Raw genomic sequence first — 18,417 nt, 5'->3', positions numbered from 1 at the left:
CTGAGCTGAAGTCAGACACTCAACCGACTGAGCCACCCAGGTGCCCCTGTTTCATTTCTTAAATCCCACATATGAGTGAAATCATATCTGTCTTTCTCTGACTGACTGACTTGGCTTAGCATAATACACCATAGCTATATCCGTGTCATTGCAAATGGCAAGATTTCGTTCTTTTTGATGGCTGAGTAATATTCCATCGTATATAAACACCACATCTTCTTTATCCATTCATCAGTCGATGGATATTTGGGCTCTTTCCATAATTTGGCTATTATTGATAATGAACATTGGGGTGTGCATATCCTTTCGAATCAGTATTTTTGTATCCTTTGGATAAATACCCAGTAGCACAATTGCTGGATCATAAGGTAGTACTACTTTTAACTTTTTGCAGAACCTCCATACTGTTCTCCAGAGTGGCTGCACCAGTTTGCATTCCCATCAACAGTATAAGAGGGTTCTCCTTTCTTCATACCCTCGCCAACACCTGTTGTTTCCTGTGTTGTTGGTTTTAGCCATTCTGACAGGTGTGAGGTGATATCTCATTGTAGTTTTGAGTTGTAGTTCCCTGATGATGAGTGAGCACTAACTCCTAAAACATGAGCTTGTGTGTCCTTCACATCCCATGGAAAGAGCCTCTGGCAACTGCCCCTATAAGGGGTTACCTATTGTCTACCTCTGTTCAGCACAGGCTGTCTCTAATTCTGGGACCAGCACCTCTACTTCCCTGTGGGCATTCACTCTTTTCCAAACCTCAGTCTCTATCTTCCCAATACCCTGGTGTCAGGGGGCAACCATGTTTAGGCCTAGACAGTGAAACTCGTATATCATTTTGGCCACCGCAAATGGTTCTGAGACGGGTGCATTCTCTAGCCCAGCCCAAGCTCAGTTGGTAGGATAGGAGTACAAAACTGCTGGTGACGACCTCTGCCATCACCCGTATCTGAGAACCTGCCTAGGAAGGAAGCAACATGTAGGAAAGCAGATCTGTGAGAAGGAAAGAGACAGAGTCCCAGTACTCATTTGCAAACCTGGATCTAGCTGTGCCTGAAGGCACCTACTTCTGGACTTTTCAGTGGTATCAGGCAATATTTCTCACTTTTGTTTAATGCAATTTAAGTGGGGATTGTGCGATTTATGACTAATATACCCCCAATGTCCATTCACTCATTCAGTCACTCGTTCAACAAGTGTTGGTCGTATACCTTCCATGCACCGAGTACAACGCAAGGTACAGAAGTATTCTCATTCCACCCAGAGGCCTGGGGCAGGATTAGTCTCACAGCTAGGCATCAGGGGTGGAAAAAAATCATTTTTCAATGACCATTAATGCTCACCACTCACAAATAAAAGCAATATTTGCCTTCCTTGCCCTTAACTCCATTAACTCCAATTCTACAATGGCAAACAAGATTCCTCTGCTCCTTGGTGGCTGTCTTACACATGACCCTTTAATTGTAAATCTTTCTCCTGATGCATGCGATGAATACCCAAATAAATGCAAGGATTCCTCAGAAATTTACTGAGCACCATCTGTTACAAGGCCTTGAGTTAAGTCTGTGAACATGTAGGACAAAGATTTCTGTGTGCCTGTCAGAGAAAACCTCAGTGATGAGGGGGAACATTCCCAGAAGCAAGAGGTCACCTCTTCAGGAACTGTAAAGGAGAGGGACGACTGTCTTCACAGGCTCCAGACTTGAAAGGTCAGTGTAGGTCTCCTAGAGCCCTCTGGGGTGTGCTGGATTGAGGGTAGGAGACCTGAGTCTCATCTCAGTTCTGCCCATGAACTTGGGCATGTGACCTTGGTCAAGTCACTTCCATTTCATGTGTATAAAGTCAGAATGTTGATTAGCTGGACCTAATCGTTCTGATCCCTCCCAACATTGTGTGTCTATGTTAACTTATGCCTTTTTGGTGGTACAAAATTCATACAGGTTTGTCATCCCTTTTCTGCCATTTTCAGGTCCAAAAAGCTCTGAAAACCAGAAGATTGTTTTGTTTAAAAAAAAAAAAAAAAACGTATTTGGCAGCAAAACCTGGCCTGGACCAACATAAAGCTATTTATAGTCTTTATTATCCCTCTTAGTGTGAATATTTATACATTTCACCACAAGAATATTAATGGGTTGTTTACAGCATACTGAGCCAGACTCTACCAGGAATGTTCTATAACACACAGAACCAGCACCATATTGCCTTTCTAAAATTAAAAAAAAAATCTGAATTCTCCAAAACTTCTAGCCCCAGTGGTTTAGACATAGGTTTTATAGACGTAGGCTGAGATCACTATGCCTGCAGCCAAAACACCATGCAACAATCTCTTGCAGAAGGCACTTGTCTCCCCGGCTTGTCCACACTCCTTCTTTCTTGTCCATGTCACTAAGGCTCTCAACCCCCTCTCCCTGAATATCCTGTCTGCGCTGGATAGCCTCTGTCTGGATGGTAGTTCTAACTGGGACCATTGCTGGTTACATCTTTGCTTCATGAAAACATTTTCTGTACTTTGGAGCCTTGTTCTCTGCAAAGGACCAGAGTCTGAGCTAAGAAAATAAGTCACCTAAGGAATGGTTGAGTGTATTAGCTACCCTCTGTGGACAAGACATCTGCATTTGTAACGGATTTGGGGGGCTTATTTTTATCTTTTTTATTTTTATTTTTTTAAATTTTCTTGTGCATTTATTTTGAGAGAGAGACAGAGAGAGCAAGCAGAGAAAGGGTAGAGAGAGATGGAGAGACAGACCATCCTAAGCAGGCTCTGCATTGTCAGCACAGAGCCCGATGCAGGGCTCGAACTTGCGAACTGTGGGACCTCGACCTGAGCCAAAACCAAGAGTCGGACACTTAACTGCCTGAGCCATCCAGGCGGCCCTGTATTTTTATTTTTAATTGTGAGAAAATCCTCATCACACAAAATTTACCATCTTAATAATTTTTAAGTGTACATTTCATAGTGTAAAGTCTATCCATATAGTTGTGTAAGCAATCTCCAGAACTTCATACGCATTAAATTCTAACTGCACCCCCCCCATTCCCCACACCCCCAGCCCCTGGAAACCACCATTCTTTCTGTTTCTATGAATTTGATACCTCGTGTAAGTGGAATCATACATTTGTCTCTTTGTGACTGGCTTTTCCCATTTAGCATAATGTCCTCAAGTTTCACCCACTTTGTGTCATGTGTCAGGATTTTCTTTTTAAGGTTGAAAATTAAACCTTAATTTTTGTGAGTATATACCATTGTGAGTTTATACCAAATTTTATCATCATTCATTCATTGAGGGACATTTGGGTTGCCTCCACCATTTGGCTATAGTGAGTAAATCTGCTATGAATATGCCTCTCTCTGCTATTACAGCCCCAGAGAGATGGGGAAAGCAATGTCATCTTGGGAAGGGAGAGGATTTTCCCCTAGAAAGAAGAAAAAAGAAAGGGACAGCCTATCTCTTCTGCCTGTTTCTGGAGAAAGCTTGTTCCATGATCCACAAGAGAGAAGACAATGTCTGGGAAGTCGGTAATAGGGGCAGGGGACTTGGTCTTCCCTCTCTGGGACACAAATCCCAAAGTGGGCAGACATGCTGGATTCTAGAGGGTAACATATGGGATACCAGCTCGGCTGTGAAAAGGGTGTCTGAGACCTAGTGGCCTCCTTCCTTGGGCGTACCCAGAGATGACAGGAACAGGCACTTTCAGAACGTTTGGCGCGGTGGTGCAGCACTGTGAACAACGGCTAGATAGATGAGCCTGCGCACAAGGCAGAAGATACTGCGAGGGCTGATGGGCTAGCCGAAGCCTGGAGTCAGAAAGAAGAGGCCCCATGAGCGGAGACCTTACAACCAGGGCAAAGGTTCACGTCACAGACTCCAGAAGTGGGTGCCAAGATACCCCTAAAAGACCAGAAGGGGCTAATCACTTGTGTGGACCAGAGCGGCCACACTGCCACAGGATCAGACTATTGCCCTGCAGATCCCATGAGTATTCAAAGCCCTGGGCCCCATAAGGACCGATCAGCACCTCTCCCCACCCCCACAGCACAAATCCCCTTAGGGAAGGCAGGGAGGGGCAGAGGGGTCCCTAAGGAAACACACTTTCCAACACAGACTCTTTAAGGTTTGCAACTGAAAAGACAGAGCAGTAGGTCCAGAGCCCATGGACCAGCTGATATGCCCATCCCCCAGCTGCTTGTGCTGCTGTTTATGCTTCCAGGGGTGGCTCTCTCCAGAGCAGGGTCTCAGCAATGGAAGCCACCACTCCTGGAGACACCTGGGAGGTTAGAAGGCCCAGGCCCTGCCTGAGGAAGGCCAGCGACCTCGGACCTTGAAGCAGAAAAACCCAATCCCCTCTTCTCAAGGTGGGACCAACTCTCCAGCACCACTCTTGTTCCAGAACGCTCATGGCGCCAGGTGGAAGCTGATTCCAGCCGGCACCACAGCTTATGGAGCTCCTGCTTGCCTGTTTCCCTGCCCTGAGGGTTTATCATGAGGGTAGCCAGATTTAGAAAATAAAAATACAAAATGCTCAGTTAGGTTTGAATTTCAAATAAATAATAATAATAAAAAAAACTTATAGGATAAGTACGATCCCCAAGGATTTCATAAGACAGACTACCAGGGGCGCCTGGGTGGCTCAGTCGGTTAAGCATCTGACTCTTGGTTTCGGCTCAGGTCATGATCTCATGGTTCATGGGCTGAAGCCCTGTGTCGGGCTCCATGCTGACAGCATGGGGCCTGCTTGGGGTTCTCTCTCCCTCCCTCTCTGCCTCTGCCTCTCCCTCTCAAAGTAAATAAACTTTAAACAAAAAAAGAGACAGACATACCAAAGAGGTTATTCATTGATTATCTGAAATTCAAATTTCACAGGGAATCCTGCATTTTTTTTCAGGCAGCTCTCTCCTACACCTCCGACTCAGCAGAAGCCCCTAAATCTGCCCACACTCCCGACCCTGGGCTGCCAGGTGAACTACAGGAATCAGAAATTCTTTCTGTTGGGCTTTCCCTCCTGGATCTTATTCCACTTATGCCTCCCCGTCTGGATCTGATGAAAGCCGCAGACTCACAAAGCTTGTAGCTAAGGGGGAAATGGCATGATAATACATGGCTAGGGAGATAATTGCTGTAGGACAACACATCACTCAGAAGTCGCCTCGAGGCAAACACTAGTTTGGACGTCAGGGCGCCCCTGCTCATCTGGAAAGAACGTCTGGTGCCAGCAGGGCTCACCTTGGGTCTGGGAACCGAAACAAGGATTGTGGGCAAGTGGGAGAAATGGAACCAAACAGATGTGGTTCGGGCAGGGACACCTGCTACCATTGCTGCTGTTGGCCTTCTGAGGCCTCTCCTGGAGAGGAAAGAGCGTGGGCTTTGGAGCCCCCCGGATCTGAGCGACATCCCAACATTGCCTCTTACTAGATATGGGGTCCTCTTTGCCCTGCGGGCCCTACTGTCTCCACCCACTACGTGCTTGCCTCTTTCTGGCCGTAGTCCCACAGAATCCTCAAAGTTCATTTGGCAGCACTAGAAAATTGTTTCTGTTTTGAGACATGGAGAAACTAAGGCCCAGAGGGGCAAAGAGGGTCCCATTATCTAGTAAGAGGCAATGCTGGGATGTCGCTCAGATCTGGGGGGCTCCAAAGCCCACGCTCTTTCCTCTCCATGAGAGGCTTCAGAAGGTCAACAGCAGCAACAGTAGCAGGTGTCCTTGCCTGCCCACATCCTCTTGGGGGTTCACGGTTCCCTCAGCCAGCACCTGTGGCTCTCCCGGCAGCTGACGCGTGCCAGCAGATGGATAAATGCTCAGTGCTGGCAGGGCTCAGATGGGATAACTCGGAGGCGTGTTCCAGGTCACCTCCAAGATGTCCCCAGAGGGGTCGAGTCCCGATGGCTTGTGAGCAGAGTTAGTGGCCTCTCCCTTCCTGTTTTAGCTCCTCACTCTCCTGCTTGTATGACCTGAACCCCTCCCGAATGAACTAACTGCACTTCAACTAGGTTCTCAGGGTTGGTGACTGGGAAAGCCAGCCTAAGAGAGCAGTTAGTGCCTCTCTAGGTTCCCCAAGGCATCATGGGAAGTTCTTTCCCATGTATTACCTCATTCACCCTGCCCTCCCTGTGAGGACGTGGGTTCTGTGATTGCCCCCATTTTACAGATAAAATGCTTTCGCCGACCCAAGGCATTGTCGGGCCTCAAACCCAAGTGAGCCTCAGACTAAAATCTGCATTCCCAAGTGCTGAGTCGTCAGGAGAGGCTTCTCCTGGGTTTCTGGGCCGTCATTTTCTCTCCTTCAGCTCTGCACTGCATTCTTCCACTTGGGTGCAAATACGAACTGGGGCGGCTGGCCGATGGCCAGCACGGGGACGTCTCGTGGTATAGGGGGAACGATGCAGTTGTATACTATCGTAAGCGCTGCACTGGTCCCACCCTAAGATATGTGAGGTCACCATGCCATGTGTCTTCCGCCTGTGCTTTGTCAGACAGCACGCTTTAGACCTAGATTCAGCTTTCCTTGATTCCTTTTGCTCACATTTTATGTACCTGTCCTTGTTTCCTGGTCCTCAGCCTAGTGGTCCTTCTTCTAAGGACCCCTCCCATTCTGCATGTCTCTGGTTGCGAGGGCGTGTGTCTATGTTCTAGGAGTTTCAGTTCAGAAAATGGCCCTTACCCATTTTCCCAAGTGCAAAAAGGTTGGGTGACTTACCCAACCTTCCCAAGTGCAAAAAGTCTTCCCCAAAAAATCACTAGCCTTCTAGGCTCTGGCTTCAGATAGAGGGACCCTGCCAGACAGTGGTGTTCTTCTCTTTCTGATTTGTTTCCATTCAAAGCCAGGTTCTCATGGCCATAAAGAAAGGATTTCCCAAAGATTGCCATTAATTTCATTTATTGCATTATTTATGTGAGCAGATAATGAACTGTTTTGTATTGCAAACAGGACTTTTGCAGAGATTACACAAAGGAGTTTCAGTAATTCCTGGAGACCTTTTGGTGTATTGTAGCCATCAAACGATAAGCCTGCCCATTTGTAAACACGCTCTTGGACATGCACCATAGCCACATTGCTTAGGGGGAGGAGACTCAGTTCCCTGGCCTGGGCAGGGTGGTGCCCCTCTCCTGCTAAGGACCAGTCTCAACCCTGGATTGTCAGGGAAGAGTTTAGGCTGAAAGAACCTCAATGACTCTTTTGAAATCAGACACTGTTTTGAGCATCTATTAAAAGTTCAGATGAGAGGTGACAAACAGAAATGCAAAGGGTCCAAGTAAGTGAAAAAATAAATAAATGAGTGAGGAAAAACAGTGCAAGGGCAAAGATAAACAAGGACTGACATTTGGCATTCATCGGAGAGGCCACAAAATGTGGGGGCTGTGGCTGAGTGCGGTCCCACATCCCACGAAAAGGAGGTAGTCCCCTTTCAGGAACATGGGTCCCGGGTGACCGGATCTTGCGAGTTATTTCAAAATAATCTAAAAATGTAGAGTTTTATGTGAAAGCTCCCATTTTCTAAATGTTGGGCAATACTTCAAATATCTATAACACGATGTGGGCCCAACCACACAAAGCCATACCACCAGTTTCTTCCAGAAAAATGTCCAGCTTGCACACATAAATACAACTTGACGTCAAATTTCAGAAGTCTGTGAACCTCTGCCTTCAAGTTTCAAGTGGATGAGTGGTTCTCATCTTTAAACTTGCACATGGTTTGGGGCCCCTGGGTGGCTCAGTCGGTTGAACATCAGACTCTTGATTTCAGCTCAGATCACGATCCCAGGGTCATGGGACTGAGTTCCGCATCGGGCTCCGCACTGAGTGTGGAGCTTGCTTAAGATTCTCTCTCTCTGCCTCTCTTCCCTTCGTGCACTCTCTCTCAAACAAACAGACTTGGACACGGTTTCTTGGGAACATGTTCAGACTGTCCCCCATGAAGGTTATCTACAAACAGGCAACCAACATCCTTACTTCCACTCCCGTCTTTCCACTCGGTGGCCAGACGCTACTCCCAGCATCTTCCCTTAAGTCCTCCATGGGGATTTTCATCTAAAAAGCATCTGATGATGGTCAATCCTCAGGAAAATGCAAATCAACACCACAATAAGGTATCACCTCACTCCTGTTAGAATGGCTATTATCTAAAAGACTGGACACGCGAGTGCTGTAAAAAGGGAACCCTTGTGCACTGCTGGTGGGAATGTAAACTGGTACAGCCACTATGGAAAACAGGATGGAAGTTCCTCAAAAAATTAAAAATAGAACTACCAGATGATTCAGCAATTCCACTTCTGGGTATTTATCTAAAGAAAGCGAAAATGCTAATTCAAAAAGATACATGCACCCTCATGTTCATTGAAACATTATTTACAGCAGCCGAGACATGGAAACAACCTAAGTGTCCATGGATGGATGAGTGGACAAAGAAATTGTGGCATACACATAAAATGGAATATTACTCAGCAACAAAAGCAAATCTTGCCACATGCAACATAAATGGAACTTGAGGACATCATGCTAAGTGAAATACGATGGAGAAAGACAAATATCATATGACCTCACTTATATGTCAAATCTAAAAAACAAATGAATAAAAACAAACTGAGCTCATAGATACAGAGAACAGATTGGTGGTTGCCAGAGGTGAGGGGTGGGAGTGGAGGAAATGGATGAAAGGGGTCAAAAGGCACAAACTTTCGTTTATAAAATAAATAAGTCACTGGGACTTATGTCCAGCATGGTGACTCTAGTCAATAATATCATATTATAGGGGCACCTGAGTGGCTCAGTCAGTTAAGCACCCAACTCTTGATTTCGGCTCAGGTCGTGATCTCGCGGTTTGTGAGTTCAAGGCCCGTGCCGGGCTTTGTGCTGACAGCGCAGAGTCTGCTTGGAATGCTGTCTTCTTTTCTGTCTGCCTCTCCCTCTCTGTCTTTCTCTCTCCAAATAAATAAAAATAAACTTAAAAAAAGATCTTGTATTGTGTATTTGAAAGTTGCTTAGACAGTAGATCTTCAAAGTTCCCATCACAAGAACAAAATTTGTTACTATGTGTGATGTTGGATGCTAACTAGACTTACTGTGGTGATAGTTTCACAATATAAACAATTATTAAATCATTATGTTGTACACCTGAAACTAACATGATGTATATGTCCATTTATACCTCAATTTAAGGCGGTGGGGGGGGGAAGGATCCACTGGTGGAGACATGATTTCCAGTCCATGTAAACCTGGCTGAAAATGTTAGGGTGTGGTCCCCAGTCTCTTCCCTTCTGGAACTTGATTGCTGATGGCAGATGTGCAACCAAGTCATGCTTGGTGCTGGTCCTGCTCGCATGAGTCAGATACACACAGCCCACCCTGCTCACGACATCTACTTCTCCACCTGGCCTTTGGATAGAGTCCCCTGGAAGTGACCAAAGAGACACATCTGCCACCCTGCTCTGACACAAAGGAAGACTTGAAAAGCCCTTTGCACATCTTGGGTTCTGAGCCATTGCCATATGCTCAGTGCTGCTGCCCTGAGTGGTGGCACAGGGGCAGGAAAGAGTCAAGCCAGGGCATTGGCTGGACCTGTGTTTGATGTTGGCTTTGCCCCTGACTAGCCAGGAACCTGGACCTGAACCCACCTGTCCATTACCACCACCACATAAGTTCTCACTATGGATAGACAAGCACATTGAATCCTCAAATGTGTATGTGTATGTGTGTGCATGTGTGTGTGTGTGTGTGTGTGTGTGTCTACATACTCTGGAACTCATTTTTGGCCCACTTAACAGATGACAAAACTGAAGCTCTTAATAACACATCCGTGACTGTGTACTTGGCAAGGAGAGGAGCTTGAATCCTTCATGTTGAGGTTACTGCCAAGTAACCAATGGCCGCTCTCTATTCTTTGCAACTGTGGGCCATCGAGTGGCTTAGAAGCATCACACATGAAGGGCTCAGACCAGAGAGGTCCTCAGAGATGTTGTTGTTATAACCAGCACCTCACCCCACAGCTCTGACGCACAATCTCTGTCTGGATTTACAGAGCACACTTGGCCCCAGGAACCTCATTTCCCCCAGCCCCTCCTGCCCGGCACTCGCAGGGCCCTGGCTGTTGCTCTCTTCCACGTTTGGCCAACCTTCAAGCCTCTTCAACCTCAAAATGCTGCCATCTTGCCAGTTGGGTGGCTATGTTTTTCCAAGTCCAGACCCACAGGGCTTTCTGCCCCATCAGTGGATCCCATCGGCCCGACAGCCCCAAGGGAAAGGTCCCAGGCAGGGGTCTGTGGCCCCTTACAGAAGCCAAGAGCCATTGCAGGGGGTGTCTGAGGGAGAGGAAAGCAAACACCCTCCAGAGGGAAGGAAAACAACCAGTGCTGGGGGACAGGCCGCCCTGAGCTACAAGGCAACGCTTCCATGCAGGATCAGATTTGTCACTGTCACGGCAGCTAGGGAGAAGCTCCATATTAACTAGTTACATTAACTTGCCTAAAGCACTTTCCCCTCCTCTGCCTTAGCTGTTTCATCTATAAAATGGGTGAGGTGGAGTTAGGTTGATAATTTTCTAAAGTGTGCTCAAAAGAACATTAGCCTCTCATCTTCCCCTCACTCTTGAAGATTTGTAGCATAGTCCAGCTTAGTCAAGGCCCTGACAAGTCCTGTGCAGCAAGGAACTGCTGTCTTGGCTTAATGCACCATCTTCTAAGCTTCCTGGACCAGAAAGCTTTTTAGGTGACATCAATTAACATCCCTTTGGCCAGTGTTCTGCGGAACATGCCTTGGCTAATTCCCAAGTCCTTTCTGGTAGTCTCAGCTCCTGAGTCTGTGCTGGGGTCCGGAGGGCCTGGTTGGCTACGGGCCGCCTGAAATTGATAAGGCCCCTGCCCTCTGCTTCCCCGGCCATCACAAAACATCTGTTTTGCATGGCCAACTGTGGCGAGTTCTTGACTTCTCAAGACCTCTCTCTCCTTTCTGATTTCTGCACCTTTCCTGACCGCCTTCCACGTGGCTTGGGTGGGGCTGGCCTCACCACCTGGCTCCAGGAACATACCTGTGACCTAGGCCTGGCTGTTGAGGTAAAACATCCTCCTGGCCATTGTGATTGGTTTGTTACAGGCATGGCACTCCAGTGGGACGAACCAGAGAACTCCGGCACTTTTGCTGGGAAGGTTTGGAAAGAACTGGTGCCTTCTTCCTGGCATGGTTGCAAAACAGGGCGTTGTCTCTTCCTCTACTGTGGAAGGGCCTGCCAGAGAGATCCCTAGGGGAGGCAGAGCTGATGACGGGGGCAAATAATGCCTTGACAAGATCACCAACGGGCTGGATCCAGGCTTTCCTGAAGCCATGGCACACTCACCCATCCTTTTCCACTAAACTATTTTGAGTTTGGTTCTAACCTTGTAACCAAAAGAGCCCTACCTCACCAATCTTACAAGCTGTGTGGTAGGAATCCAATATTAGCAGAAAGGGGGAAGGGACTGTAGAGCTTGGCGAAGCAGTGTGAGGGAAACACCTGGGAAATGGAGTGGGATGGTTCCCGTGGCATCGTGTGGGACCAGGCAAGAAAGGACTGATCCCAGGGACCCTGGCAACAGTGGGTAATGCTGAACCCAATGGAATGATGCACCAGCGGTAGTGTTCCAGGCCAAACCTAAACATGGGCCGGCCCTGACAGAACACACACCAACACAGCCTTGGCCGTGATTCTGACGGTCACAGACCCTCGGGCGTGGCATCTCCTGGGAGCTTGTTAGGAATGAAGAGTCTCAGGCCACACCTCAGACTTACTAAATCAGGATCTGCATGTTAACAAGGAGCCCAGGGGTGCGTGTGCACAGCCCCGTTTGAGAAGCACCACTATGGGTTTATTTGTAGTGACTGTGGTAGCATGCCAAGATGGCCACCATCAGCTCCTTCCTTCCTGTTTGCCCACCCACTGGGGGGTGGGCAGTGTCTTCGTGCCTTTTATCTGGGCTTGCCCAGGAGTTGCTTGGAGCAACAGAATGCGGTGCCCTGGTGGTGCCAGTACTATGTTTCACCCCCCAAAAGCCTAGCAACTCTGCATCATCCCTCAGAAGCCAGCTGTCATAAAGTCTGACTACCCTGAGACTTCCATGCTAACCACATGGAGATGCCATATGGAGGCCCTGTGAGTTCCAGAAAGGTGAGGGAGTGACCTTCGCCAATGCCATGCAGAGCTGAGTCCTGCCCAAATTCCTGACTCGTGGGATTGGGAGAAATAATTGATCATTGCTGTATTAAGCCATTAAGTTTTGGGTTACACAGCAAAAGCCTACTGAAGTAGCGACTATCTTTCCTCTTGCAGGGTGTTCACTTGCTCTAGACACTGCTGAGCACATTCCACCTGCCAGATGCTGTTCCAGGCACTGTTCCAGGTCCAGGGTGAGTGATCGTGAGATAGACAGCACCCCTGCTCTTGCAGGACTGAAGTTTTTGTCCAGGAAGATGGCAATAGGCAAGAGAACACCCAAATACAATGCAACAGAGGAATGTTTGTCCCCTCCCCTCCCCCTGCCCCAGTATTCATACGTTGAAATCCTAACCCCAAGGAGTGACAGTAAGAAGACAGGGCCTTTGGGAGGTGATTAGGTCATCAAATGATTAGGGTGGAAGAGTCACGAATGGGATTAGTGCCCTTATAAAAGGAACCTTAGAGAGGCTCCTGGGTGGCTCAGTTGGCGAAGTGTCCTACTCTTGATTTCAACTCAGGTCATGATCTCACGGTTTGTGAGATCAAGCCCCATATCAGGCTCTGTGCTGGGCATGGAACCTGCTTAAGGTTCTCTCCCCTCCCTCTGTCCTTCCCTCCTCTCTCACTCTCTCAATAACTGACTAACTAACCAAGTAACTAAATAAATAAAAGGAGCCTCAGAAAGCTCTCTTTCCACCACATGAGGTGACAAGGAAATGGCTGTCCACAACTTGGAAGCAGATGATCACCAGAACCCTCCACTCCTGGCCCCCTGATCTCAGACTTCTAGCCTCTAGAACTGTGAGATAAGCCCCCAGTCAATGGTGCTTTGTTACAGCAGCCTGAACTAAGACACACGATAATGTCTGAATTTAGGAGCAGTTTGGAGTGAGGCTGGGGACAATATTAGACAACACAAGGAAGGCTGCTCTGAGGGGATGCACCTGATCCGGGCGGTGACGTTGAACAGGGGCAAACCATGCAATGACCAGAGGGAAGGGTGATGTCGCCAAAGCCCTGAGGGAGCAATGTGGCTTGTTGGAGGCATAGGCGGTGGTCTGTGGGGGGCGTTTGGGGGGAGGGGGGAGAATGAGGTCAAGAGACGAAGTCCCAAAAGTTGGCGGGGCTATAGCTACACTGACCGGTTCAGTGGCCACGAGCCACACAAGGCTATTTAGGCCAAACGTAACATAAAATTACAATTTAGAACTCAGTTCCTCCGTCCCACTAGCCACATTTCGAGCCCTTGAGAGCCATACATGGCTCGTGACTAGCATATGGGACACTACAGATGAGAATATTTCCCTCAGTGAGGAAAGTTCTATCAGCCAGCGCTGGCTGTAGAACAAACCAGGAGTCGACCAAGGTTCAAGGTCAGACCACGTGCCCTTGAGCTTGGCACCTCATTAAATCCCTGGAGGTGCTGGTTTTCCCCAGGATGAAATGAGGCTCCCGCAGCCCAACAGTGGGGCTGAATTATCCACAGCAAGATATCAAGTCCACAAACAGTTGAACTGAGGTCTTACTGGGAGAGCATGTTCAAGGCTTCATCCACGGTAAACTGGCAGCAAAAAGGCCTGTTTAACTGACTTCTTTGCAACCTCATTTAGGCTGCCAATTTGGGGCTCCCTGATGTGAAAAAAAGAACAGAGCGTGGCTACTATTTCAGAGCAATGCACAGAAGGGAAATTGCTACAATTAGCCAAAGCTGATTTTGATTAGCATATTTTCTTCCTCGGCGCATAACATCTGTTGGTGTGGAAACAGTCACTCCATCTTGTCCCGTCAGAGCGAGAGGCACGGGCAGTGAATGAGGCAGGCCCACGGGGAGCCCAACAGCAACCGGGACGAATGTGAAGAGGGGGGTAAAAGAGCCCCTGAGGAGGGGCACCTGGGCGGCTGTCGTTTGAGCATCTCTTGATTTGGGCTCAGGTCATAATCTCAGTTTGTGGGTTCGAGCCCCGCAATGGGCTCTGTGCTGATGGTGTGAAGCCTGCTTGGGATTCTCTCTCTCTCTCCCTCCCTCCCCCACCCCGCCTCTCTCTCTCTCTCTCCCTTGCTCGCTGCCCTCTTTCCCTCTCTCAGAATAAATAAATAAACTTGAAAAAAAATTTTTTTTAAGGAGGTAAAATAGCCCCTGAGGAACTGGGCAAGTTACCAGAAGTTTGTCCTTAGGAAGGATAAATAGGAAAGTGTTCCCCTCTCCCACCGCCCTCCCCGACCCTGCTCAGGCTGGGGGGCGGCATCTGGAGGCCACACGCTCTCCTTAGAGTCGGCCACACCGGCATTGTCATTTGCTGTTGGTGGCGGCTCCACAAGTTCTCTACCCCTTGGGGCGGTTACCCAAACATCCTCATCTGAGAAATGCAGACGATGACACCCACGTGATGGGTGAGGGGCGGATTACGGAAAATAACCTCTGTGACCACATTCGGCATACAGTAGGTGCTCCATAAATGCTGGCTGAATCATAATCTTTATGGGAAAGAGTTTTGGGAGAGGAAGAGAGATGGGCTGAGGGGTGTGTGATTAGCACTCAGGCTGGTTCCAATCCTGTCGCCCCTCATTCATCCATTCAACAAACATTCATTCTGGGAATTGGTCTGTGGCCTCACACCAACCCCCTAGAACCAGCCTGACCACCGCTTTCCTATCTGGGACCCAGCAGATTGCTGGTCTCTATGGTCCCTTTAGGCTTTCCCCCCTAACAAAGTTTGTAGCCGTCCTGGAAGGCCTGACCCATTTGGGTTCAAACATGGGAGCTTAGCAAGGTTTCGAGACCCAGATCCTGCAATCTGGGATTTGGAACAGCTTTTAAAGATCTTTTGGTTCAGCTCCCGACTGATCACAAGGATCCTGTCCCAGCCCTGCTGACGGAAGGTACTCGGTTTGCCTGGATGCTTCCAAAGGCATTCTTACTGCCTCGCAAAGCAGCCCATTCTATTTTCAGTGCGCTCTAATCTACAGATACGCTTGCCTGTATATGGAGTGTATAGAAATTCTAGGTTAATGTCCCTCTTAGAACACGGCACCCAGCACAGAACATAGTTCTCAGTTTCCATATCTGTAAGATGAGCACAAAAATACCTACTTCATCTTCCTGGTGGCAGGAACTCAGAGCAATAACAGAGATAGGGGGTCTGATACTAGTAGGCGCTTGTTTGTTCCTTCCCTTTCCAAACGAGGGCTGTTGCAAGTGGAGGATGCGGACCCCTCTGGCTCCAGCCTCTAGACCGTTCTTTTCCTTCAGTGGGGCCTGGGATGAGACACAATGTTCCCAGCAGGCCCGATGGACCACTACAACTTGGATTCCCGCGTGTGAGGGAGAGGATGGCAGTCAGCTCTCACAAGAAGACAAACCACCCCGGGGTGCGAGGCGTTCTGCGCCCTCTGGTCTCTCTGGTGAATGGTCCCTCTGGATGCAGGGAGCCAACGGACAGACAGACAAGGCAGCGGGGAAAGCTGGCTCTGCCTCCTGGTGCCCCTGCTCCGGTCCCCACTGTTGGCTGTTGAAGGCCTGGGTGCTGGTGTCCCAGCTGGGAAGAGCCAGCGTCCTCCCAGAGAGAGGGCCCTGCACTCCACCCCCGCCCTCCTCTCGGTTGCCTACTCTTCCGGTGTGTGAACCCATCTACCAATTTCCCAGGATGGTCTCAAATCTCTCACTGTCCCAAGAGGGAAGGAAGAGACTTGAGACGTCCGGCGCCACTGGCAGTGGGATTTCAAAACAGCCAAGGAGGGAAGGCACAGCGTACAGAGAGGAAAGTCGTCATGCATATGGTCGGGGGCGGTGGGGGCGGGGGGGGGGGGGGGTGGGTCTCACATCCCTCCCATCGCCAGTGAAGCTACACCTGCTCCCTCTGCTGTAAGGGTGTCGCTGGGCCGATGGCTGCCTTTGTCCCCAGCTGGGACCCAGAGCGATCCTCTAGTGGATGTGCCATCTGGGAGCCTGGCCTCCCTGCTCCGAGCCTCTATCGAGCACCGAGATGACCTTTGCCCAGGCAGCAGGGGCAGGTGGCCGACTGGGGCTGGGTGGCGATTAGAATACCACTTCCTCCATTTGGCAACCCTGCCCGGAGAGGTCTGGAAAGGGGTGTCTGAGTCAGGTGAACTAGCTTCCCCAGACAGGCTCGGGCTTGTCCCGGCACACTCCCGGTCGCCAGATCGGATGAGCCGCTGTGAGTATGAGACCCTGGGGGGCTAGCCCGGCCAGCCATGGGCTGGGTCTCTTTCCATGGTTCTCAGGAAGTGTGAATACTCACCAAGAGCGCCTGGCGGGTCCGTGCCACAGGTCGACTTGTCTCCGTTGCCCTGGCCCTGTTAAGTGCAGGTCAGCCCTGGGAGGGTAAACTCACATATCCTGGGCCCAGGGGCAAGTGAGGCCTGAGATCCTCAATGGGCCACATTGTGATGTCACAGCACTGGGGTCCCCCACAAGGCCTGCTGTCCCTGATGGTATCAGGGGACAGGGAGCTGTTCCTGAAGAAGTAACACATCTGATTGGCACTGTTGAAAAAAAAAAAAGCAACCGCCCTGCTAGGGCTCATCAGCCTGGGAGGCTCATATCCCTAACCCTAACCCTGCCTGGTTGGGTCAACATAAGTAACCCAAGTGCCTCTTTTCATTTTTCCCACACATTGACTTACAGAGGTACCCCCAACCCTTAGCTATTCCTTTGCACATTTTCTATGATTGATTTGAAAGTCCAAGGCAGACCCAGGACTTTTCCCCCACCGCCCACCTGTGTGTTCATGGTGTGTTCAGAGTGCAAGCAGAAGAATTTCAATATTAGCTCAGAAAACAAACAGGAACATGTAAATCTCCCCCACCCTCTCTCTTGAGTCAAACCTGTCCCATGCCTTTCAGGGTATCTTCTATAGTTTATATGCTCGCGCTGCTCTCCTCGGCAGGTGATTGGTAATTAGGTACAACTTCCAGTGAATAAGCCCCCAAAGGGAAGAAAAACCCACAAAAGGGGCCAAAGTCTAAAAGGTTTCTAGAAGTTCTGTCCCCTTGCTTCCCTGGTGCTTCAGGTTGGGAACAGGAAGTATTCTAACCAAAGAGAAAATGGCCTTGCCTTGGAGACGATCCTAAATTTTCGAGTCTGAAACAGTGGTTTTCAAGCTTTGGGGGTACATTTGAATCACCTGGAGGGCTTGTTAAAATACAGATTCCCCCCCCCCCCCGCCCCAGATTTCCTGATTCAGTACATCGGGTGTAGGACCCAAGAATCTGTGTTTCTAACAAGTTCCCAGGTGCTGCTGCTACTGGTCCAGGGAGTACCTTTTTTCTTTTTAACATTTATTTATCTTCGAGAGAGAGAGAGAGACAGACAGAGCGTGAGCAGGGGAGGGGCAGGGAGAGGGAGACACAGAATCCGAAGCAGGCTCCAGGCTCTGAACTGTCAGCACAGAGCCCGATGCCGGGCTTGAACCCACAAACTGTGATATGACCTGAGCCGAAGTCGGACGCTTCACCGACTGAGCCACCCAGGCGCCCCCAGGGAGTACACTTTAAAAAGTATTGCTTGGAAACATAATGCTGCTGGTCTTCTGGGTTTGATCCTAAAATAACACTGCCAGCTGATGGCAGTATTCAGGGCTGGCTGGGGAACAGAAAGAAGTCCTAGCTTTGGGGCCAAACTCGCTGAGTCCTAGGTTCAACCAGCCTGCTGTATTGAGGGTCTACCTGTTCACGGCTAGTGCTGAGCCATGTTGGGAAGGCACGGCTCATGTCTGTGCCCTGCCCATAGCCTCTTGGCTTTACCATTTCTGTGCACAAAGGTAGCCTGACTTCCAGCCGCCAGCGCCTGTGTCCCTTTGTCCGGGGGCTCTCCTCAGCTTCTGGAGCCCATCCTGTCTACAGGCAGTGCAGCTGTGAGCCCAGGAATCAAAATCTCCCCAGGAACCTCCTCAGCCAGTGACGTTTAGGGATTGGTGGGTAAATGCCCCAGCTCCTTCCTGCTCAGGTGGAGTCACTGGGAAGCACGCTCTACGCCATCTCCCAGGGGTCGCCACAGGACAGAGCCTCCATTGCCCAGCGGTAACTGGCTTGATAATACCCGATCTTGCTGCCCCTCCCTCTCCTGGCCCACCTCCCCGCCTCTCTGCCAGAGTTTCCCGGAATTGCCTCTAAATAAGCAACTTGCCCTTGAATCTTGCTTTCAAGGTCTGCTTCTGGGGGAACCCAGATCAAGACATCATGGATAAGGAATGGTTTTTGTCCTTGATAAGTTCACATTTACAGG

General features: G+C 49.4%; 1 protein-coding gene across 2 annotated transcripts in view; it reads right to left on the bottom strand.

The window, feature by feature from the left end:
• BANF2 (BANF family member 2) overlaps positions 1-16,560 on the bottom strand; it is a 36,009-nt gene extending 19,449 nt beyond the window's left edge. The window contains exons 1-2 of one of the 2 annotated variants that reach the window (XM_042931688.1): positions 16,433-16,560; positions 15,265-15,429 (exon numbers count right to left, since the gene is read on the bottom strand). The gene's annotated coding sequence lies outside the window, so the exon portion shown is untranslated. The remainder of the gene's footprint in view (positions 1-15,264; positions 15,430-16,432) is intronic. The other variant, XM_042931687.1, reaches the window with a different exon arrangement.
• Between the last annotated feature and the right edge of the window lie 1,857 nt (positions 16,561-18,417).

The sequence above is a fragment of the Panthera leo genome, chromosome A3 (genome assembly GCF_018350215.1).
Source record: "Panthera leo isolate Ple1 chromosome A3, P.leo_Ple1_pat1.1, whole genome shotgun sequence".
In the NCBI taxonomy this organism is placed as follows: Eukaryota; Metazoa; Chordata; class Mammalia; order Carnivora; family Felidae; genus Panthera; species Panthera leo.
The sequence above is the reverse complement of the archived record's forward strand: the minus strand, read 5'-3'. Positions and strand labels throughout refer to the sequence as shown.